The sequence below is a fragment of the Phaseolus vulgaris genome, chromosome 3, assembly GCF_051622355.1.
Source record: "Phaseolus vulgaris cultivar YP4 chromosome 3, ASM5162235v1, whole genome shotgun sequence".
Classification (NCBI taxonomy): domain Eukaryota; kingdom Viridiplantae; phylum Streptophyta; class Magnoliopsida; order Fabales; family Fabaceae; genus Phaseolus; species Phaseolus vulgaris.
Genome location: NC_143500.1, coordinates 30,966,158 through 30,974,758, shown reverse-complemented (window position 1 = coordinate 30,974,758; position 8,601 = coordinate 30,966,158). Strand labels below are relative to the sequence as shown.

Here is an 8,601-nt window from a genome sequence, read left to right as displayed (position 1 = left end):
TTCTCCCATTCTGGTTTGAGCAAATCTTTTTGGGCTGAAGCGGCTTCAACGGCATGTTATCTGATAAACCGCTCTCCTAACAGATCAATTGATTGCAACATTCCAAAAGAAGTTTGGTCAGGTAACCTTGTTGATTATTCTAATCTTAAAATATTTGGTTGCCCTGCTTATTCTCATGTAAACGAGGGAAAATTAGAACCTCGTGCTAAGAAGTGCTTTTTCTTGGGTTATGGCTCAGGGGTTAAAGGCTATCGTTTATATGACCCAGAATCTCATAAAGTAATTCATAGTCGAAATGTGACCTTTAATGAAAATGCTATGCTCTCTTCTGCAAAAGATACTGTCATTTCCTCAATTGATACAGGTGACCAGGAAGATGCTCGAGAGAAGGTGGAGTTTAAGATTAAAACACCCGCTCATGAGGAAGACGTTCCCAATTCCTCCAGTACTCAAGGTGATCAAGTCACTGTTATTGATGGTACAAATGAACATTTGAGTCCACATGAGCAATGTCCACCTAAACGACGAGGATTACCACAACCATGGTCTATGGCTCAAGAACTTCCACAATAGAGACCAAGAAAATCGATCAAAGATTAATTGCAGAATCAGCCAACATTGTTTATGCTTTAACTATTGCACAAGAGATGGGTGAAGAAGGTGAACCCAAGAATTACTCTGAAGCTATCTCTGGTGACGACTCAACAAAGTGGATTGCTACTATGCAAGAAGAAGTTGAGAGTGTTAGAATATATGGCCTTAAACGAGAGGGGGGGTGAATTGTTTCAGAGGGATTTTCGCAAACTTTGAAGGTATAATGAAAATCAATGTTGAATTACAGAGAAAGCAATCAAAGAAACAAAGAACCAAAACTGTTTCAAGATGATATCAGAAAAACAATCGGTTGTTTCTTCGAAACAATCAGTTGTTTTTATCAGCAGTTTATAAAAACAACTTAAAAACAGAATTTAAAGAGTAAAGGGTAAGAGATAAGCACGCAAGCAATTTATACTGGTTCACTCTTACACCAAGAGCTACATCCAGTCCCCAGAAACCACTGGGTATTCCACTATGCAATCAAAACCAGATTACAAACACCACACACCAAAGTAGTGACCTTGAACCCCTCAAGAAACACACTACCTTTGGCAAACCACACCAAGAGTGTTGATCTTGAACCCCTCAAGAACACACAACACTCCTTGGCAACACAACTACAGAAATACAGTAATCAAGGAAGAAGGGAATAGAATACACCTGGGTATTACAAAGATTAAAGATCAGAATTACAACCCAATCCTATTCCACACACTTAAGAATGATCCAAAGCTCTTTTCAAATCTTGGAAAAACTGTTTTGATAAACTCTTTCTGTTACTCCAAGATTAGGAGCGTAAAACTACCTTTATATAGACCAACCAAGTGGTCAAAAGCATTTAATAAAGGAGCCAAGTTAGTTAGGATCATTTAAAACATATTAAAACCGCTTAATAGAATTCTGTTAAGGTTTGCAGGAAAACAATCGGTTGTTTTGTCGAAACATGTTTTGGTTTGACAGCAAAGTCAACCAAGTTTTTCAAAAACAGCTAAGGTAAAACAACCTGTTGTTTTGAAAAACAACCTGTTGTTTTGAAAAACAACCTGTTGAATTTTTGACATCTTTTTAGAAAACATGTCTTTTCAAAAGGTTAAAGATTCAAATGAACTTGGATCATCTTAAGGAGTGAATTAACAAGTTTCAAACAACTAGACAACACACACACACCCAGCAGCAAGGTCTTCAAGCTTTCCTCTTGGATTTGGAGACATCAAAGCATCTTGTTCAACAATCTCCCCCTATTTGATGAAGACAAATCCCTGGTTTGTTTGTGTTGTTGTTTTTGAACTTGAAAGGTCCTGCAAAACAAAATTTGTGCATATACAAAGCAAGTATACCAGCAGGATACCAAGGCACACAAAACCAGTTTTCTGCATAAGCCTTTAAGCAGAAAAACCAGTCAAATAACCATAAAAACCAGTGCCAAAATGAGACTTGTGTGCAGCTGAACATGGTGAATAATAACATGGCAGCAGCAGAATGTAAACCATGATAAAACCAGATAATACCAGAGTGTATCAGCAACACCACAACACATAAAACCACACCATTCTCCCCCTATTTTTCTTCTCAAATAGAATGAAAGAAGGGATAAAAACAGCAAAATTTCAAGCAATGAAAATCAGCATATAGCAGCAACATAATAAACCAGAAAACTTGTGTGTTGTAGCAGCACCATTGCAGCAACAAATTTTTGATACCATATAAGAATTGCAGCAAAATCTATGGTGTATCAAAGCTATGACAACAGTAGAATCAAAGTACCATAGACCCCATAAATTTCAGCAAGGAGACCACAATTTCTCCCCCTATCTTTTCTTCATCCAGCAATTCAAGTTGGTCAAATGATTGCTCAAGAGTTGGATTTGGTAGACACATTCTCTCTTCTATTAAGAGCAAACCTTCCAAATGTTCCAAAGATTACATTCACAAATATTCATCAACCTCATGACCACCAATGTGGTTGCCATTCATAAAAAGCTTTGAATTTCAAGGAAAACAAAGAATATATCTCTTTATGATCTAATTCAGAGGCACAAAGAATGCATATTTGACTCATAATGGGTTATGAAAGAAAAGAAACAGTTGTAATCATGCATAAGAAATCATGATAGCTTTATTCAAATGTTCCAAAGGTAAAACAATCGGTTGTTTCGTGAAAACAATCGGTTGTTTTTCTGAGACAACAAGAAAATGTTATTTTTTAAAGCAAATCATCTTTCAAAGTGATGGGAAATGCATAATGAAATACATTCATACCTTTGCATTACCTCAAGCATGTTTAGAATCTCATTTGGTCTTATGAAGCCAAAATCATAAGATGAACATGTACAACATACTTTACATAGGTCATGAATTTTGACTTGTCAAGAATTTGAGTAAGGTGTATACTCTTGAACCATAAGCATCACTTTGATTATTCTTCATCATAGCACCTGTACTTGAAAGGTCCTGTAACACAAAATTGATGCATATACAAAGCAAGTATAGCAGCAAGATAAAAAGACACACACAAACCAGTTTTCTGCATATACAACATTAGCAGAAAAGTCAGAAAAATTGAAGTAATCAAGTGCTTTCAAGTGCAGAGAAGCAACAACATAATGCATCAGATTTAAAGCTATCTTATAAAACCAAATCAAGCATAAACAGCTCCCCCTATTTGATCTACAAATAGACAATGAGAAGGGTTGTACAAAGCACAAATCATAATGATAATAGAGTTGTCCAGCAATACAAACAATTTTGACATTTCAAGAATATAACATGTCAAAGAGCTTTCAAGAAAACAAGTGGATATAATCTTTTATTATCATACTCTGAGGCACACTCAATGCATATTTGTCCAAAAGCAAGATTTGAAAAAGAGAAATAGGTTTAATCATGCATAAGCAAACTTGACAGCATTATACAGAGGTGCAGAGGAAAAACAATCGGTTGTTTCGTGAAAACAATCAGTTGTTTTTCTGTGACAACAATTTAAGCATTTCACATATTCAGAATTGACAGGTAAAGATGAATCAGAATGATAGACTTCATATTCACATTACATAGATGAAAGATAAAGACATCAATCAATATTTTTCATACTACAAAATTAAAGACAAATTCAAGAGAAGAAAATAAAAACAAGGAAAGTCTCATCCTTTTGACAATGTAGTTCTTTCAATGAGTCATTGTCCATAATCAAGTAACTTCTCTTGGCATTCAAGAAAACTAGGCTTTGTACTCAACAGTAATTGGAAGTCCAGAAAGAATCTTTTCCCTTTAGCAGTCATTCTTCAAGTCCAAAGATGATTCTTGGCTGCCAAGGATACCTACAAGAAAAGATTAAGAAGCAAGATTTGGTCCCCTTATGAATTTGGGACCAATGATGTTAGTAGGAACCTTAGAAACCGTAGGAACCCATTTCAAAATACCTTTAGGAACAGAAAACCTTCTTACTCTGCAGAATCTAATAGTGTGGCCCCTTTTCATGCAGTAATGACAAATTTCAACCGGTTGTTTCGATAAAACAACAGGTTGTTTTTCAAAGAAACTTGAAAAGGGTTTTGAAACAGATTTGTTCTTGCTGTTTGGATTAAACCCCAACCCAGCCTTGCCAAAAACACATTTTTGATAAGCAAGAACAGTTTCAAGATTGGATTGGCCTTTGAAAAACTTGTCCATGGTTTTCAAAAGATATTGAACCTTCTTTTGAAGAGATTCACAATTTTCACAAAAACTTGAATCAACACACTTACAAGAAGAGTTTTGGAAAATCATTTTCAAATTTTCAAAATCAGTTTTTGAATTGTTCAACTCTTCTTCCAAGATCTTGACTCTATTTTCCAATGAGTTGTTCAAATCTTTCAACCGTTTATTCAAAAGGGCCAACCTATTAGCTTCTTCATGAGTCTCATTGAAGGCCTCAAGAAGTTGACTATAGTTTTCAACATTAATGGAAGAGCTTGAACTTACACTGCTTGTGTCACTTTCTTGTCTTGTCATTTGACATAAGATTGCTTCTTCTTCATCACTTGAAGAGGAGCTTGATGAGTCATCATTATAAGCTCTTCTTGATTTTCCTTTCTCCTCATGCTTCTTGAAGTTTTTCCTCTTTTTGTTGGGACATTCAGTTTTAATATGACCCTGTTCACCACATCCAAAGCATGTATATTTGTTAGTGTTAAACTCAATAGGTTTCTTGTTATCATACATGTTGAATGAGTCACTTTTGTTGTTTCTCTTCTTTAGGGACTTGCTGAATTTCTTAAACAGCAACCTAAATGTTTCCTCTTCACTCTCATCACTTGAGTATTGACAGTTTTTGTTCCCAGCAGTTTGACTTGATCCAAATTCTTCTTTTGTCATAAGACAAACCTCTTTTCTGGATTCTGAAGAGAAAGATTCAACAAAAGATTCTTCTTTGTCCATCAAGGCACTCCTTGGATTCTTGTGATACTCTTCAAGGGTATTCCACATTTCTTTGGCAGAACTACATTCTGAAACCTTGAGCAGTTCATTAGAATCAAGTGCAGATACAATGATGTTCATAGCTACACAATCAAGATGTTCTCTTTCAGAAGAAACATTTTCAGATATAGGCATGAGATAGTTATTTGTAATAAAATTCCAGATTTTTCTATCTATAGATTCAACAAAGAATTTCATTCTTATGCACCACAATTCATATTTCATACCACAAAACAAAGGTGGTTTGCTTAAACAGGCACCTTCCCCAAAGAAAATTTTTCAGCCATTTAAAAAAGATTTAGGATCAAAACTTGAATATCTTTCAAGAACCAAGCTCTTGATGCCAATTGTTAGAATATATGGCCTTAAACGAGAGGGGGGGTGAATTGTTTAAGGGGGATTTTCGCAAACTTTGAAGGTATAATGAAAATCAATGTTGAATTACAGAGAAAGAAATCAAAGAAACAAAGAACCAAAACTGTTTCAAGATGATATCAGAAAAACAATCGGTTGTTTCTTCGAAACAATCGGTTGTTTTTATCAGCAGTTTATAAAAACAACTTAAAAACAGAATTTAAAGAGTAAAGGGTAAGAGATAAGCACGCAAGCAAATACTGGTTCACTCTTACACCAAGAGCTACATCCAGTCCCCAGAAACCACTGGGTATTCCACTATGCAATCAAAACCAGATTACAAACACCACACACCAAAGTAGTGACCTTGAACCCCTCAAGAAACACACTACCTTTGGCAAACCACACCAAGAGTGTTGATCTTGAACCCCTCAAGAACACACAACACTCCTTGGCAACACAACTACAGAAATACAGTAATCAAGGAAGAAGGGAATAGAATACACCTGGGTATTACAAAGATTAAAGATCAGAATTACAACCCAATCCTATTCCACACACTTAAGAATGATCCAAAGCTCTTTTCAAATCTTGGAAAAACTGTTTTGATAAACTCTTTCTGTTACTCCAAGATTAGGAGCGTAAAACTACATTTATATAGACCAACCAAGTGGTCAAAAGCATTTAATAAAGGAGCCAAGTTAGTTAGGATCATTTAAAACATATTAAAACCGCTTAACAGAATTTTGTTAAGGTTTGCAGGAAAACAATCGGTTGTTTTGTCGAAACAATCGATTGTTTTGGTTTGACAGCAAAGTCAACCAAGTTTTTCAAAAACAGCTAAGGTAAAACAACCTGTTGTTTTGAAAAACAACTTGTTGAATTTTTGACAGCTTTTTAGAAAACACGTCTTTTCAAAAGGTTAAAGATTCAAATGAACTTGGATCATCTTAAGGAGTGAATTAACAAGTTTCAAACAACTAGACAACACACACACACCCAGCAGCAAGGTCTTCAAGCTTTCCTCTTGGATTTGGAGACATCAAAGCATCTTGTTCAACAGAGAGTCTTCTCAAAAACGAAATATGGGAATTGGTGAAGTTACCAGAAGGAAAACGAGTCATTAGTTGCAAGTGGATCTTTAAGAGAAAAGAAGGGATCCCTGGTGTTGAGAGTACAAGGAATAAAGCAAGATTTGTTGTAAGAGGTTTTGATCAAGAGAAAGGTATTGACTTTAATGAAGTTTTTTCTCCTGTTGTTCATCATACTTCAATACGTATATTACTTGCTTTAGTTGCCTTGTATGATTTGGAGCTGGAACAGTTAGATGTGAAAATTGCTTTTCTTCGTGGTAATCTTGAGGAAGAGATTTACATCCAGCAGCCTGAGGGCTTCGTTGTACCTGGAAAGGAGGACCATGTATGTCGTTTGAAAAAATCTCTTTACGACTTGAAGCAATCACCAAGACAATGGTATAAGAGGTTTGATTCTTTCATGGTTGGACATGGATACTCCAGAAGTAGCTATGATAACTGTGTTTATTTTCAAAAGACATCTGATGGGTCTTTTGTATACTTGTTGTTATATGTTGATGACATGTTGATTGCTGCAAGAGATAAATCTTTAGTTAACAAGTTAAAGGCCCAACTTAGTAGTGAATTTGATATGAAGGACTTAGGTCCTGCCTAGAAAATTTTAGGAATGGAGATCAACAGAGATCGTCAAGCTCGAAAACTTTTTCTATCACAAAAGAAGTATGTTCTTAAGATGCTTGACAAATTTGGAATGCGAGATTGCAAAGCTGTTAATACTCCAATTGCCGCCCACTTCAAGTTGTCATCAGATCAGTGTCCAAAATCAGACGAGGACAAAAGACGCATGTCACATGTCCCGTATTCAAATGCAATTGGAAGTCTCATGTATGCAATGGTATGTACTAGACCTGATTTAGCTTATGCTGTTAGCATTGTTAGTAGGTTCATGCATAATCCAGGCAAGGCACACTGGGAAGCCGTCAAATGGATACTTCGTTATCTGAAAGGTTCTCCAGATCTTGGTTTGGTATTTGATCAACATAGAGCCGATCCCGGAGGAGCAGTTGGCTATGTTGATGCTGACTATGGTGGTGATTTAGATTGGAGAAGGTCACTTTCAGCTTCAATCTTTACCCTATGTGGGTCTGCTATCAGCTGGTATTCTTCACTTCAAGCCATTGCGGTTTTGTCCACCACTGAAGCAGAATATATTGCTGCTACAGAAGGTATGAAAGAGTGTTGTTCTTGTTATATTTTGTGATAGTCAGAGTGTTGTTCACTTAACCAGGAACAGTAAGTATCACTCAAGGACCAAGCACATTGAAATTAAACACCATTTTATCTGAGACATTGTTGATACAGGAGATATAATTGTTGAAAAAATTCATACAACCGAAAATCCTGCAGACATGTTGACCAAGCCACTTCCATCGGCTAAGTTCGATTATTGCCTGAACTTAGCTGGTATTATCCATACTTAATCAAGGCTTCATGGCGAGAGAGTGTTCCAGTCAAAGGCAAGTCAAGGTGGAGATTTGTTGGTTTATGACTCACATTTACCGTTATCTTGGCATAAATGGGAGGTTACTTACCGTTGACAATTAATTGTTATTAAAGGGAGGTTAATTGCCACAATCAATTGCAATCAATGGGAGGTTAATTGCCACAATCAATTGCAATCAATGAGAGGTTAATTACCATTAATTGTATTTATTATTGTTTTCTCCTAGAACCACTATATATAGTGGCTTACTTCAAGCAATGTAACACACAACAAACAAGCAACACACACTTGCTTCCTCTCTCTTTTCATATACTCTCTATTTCTGTTCTTGGGTGTAAGTGTTTAACCCATATAGAGAGGATTTGTTTTAGGGTTATTTATCTATTAGTCTGAGAGGAATTCATTGTACTCCCAGTATCATTATAGTGAAAGTTTTGGCTCTCTCGCCGGTGGTTTTTTACCTCTATTTAAAGGGGTTTTCCACCTAAAAATTCTGGTATCATTCTCACTTTACTTGTTACTTTAATTTCTCATAATCTTTGGTTGAAATTATCACGTTTCCGCACACGATATCCCTACATTTTTAATTCACTATGATAATATTTCAGTGTTACGATTAAAAATTTAATTTATAAAAAATATTAAAACTAAATAATA

General features: G+C 35.7%; 1 pseudogene; it reads left to right on the top strand.

The window, feature by feature from the left end:
* Positions 1–7,332: 7,332 nt before the first annotated feature.
* LOC137805507 (secreted RxLR effector protein 161 pseudogene) lies at positions 7,333–7,921 on the top strand (annotated as a pseudogene).
* The last annotated feature ends 680 nt before the right edge of the window (positions 7,922–8,601 follow it).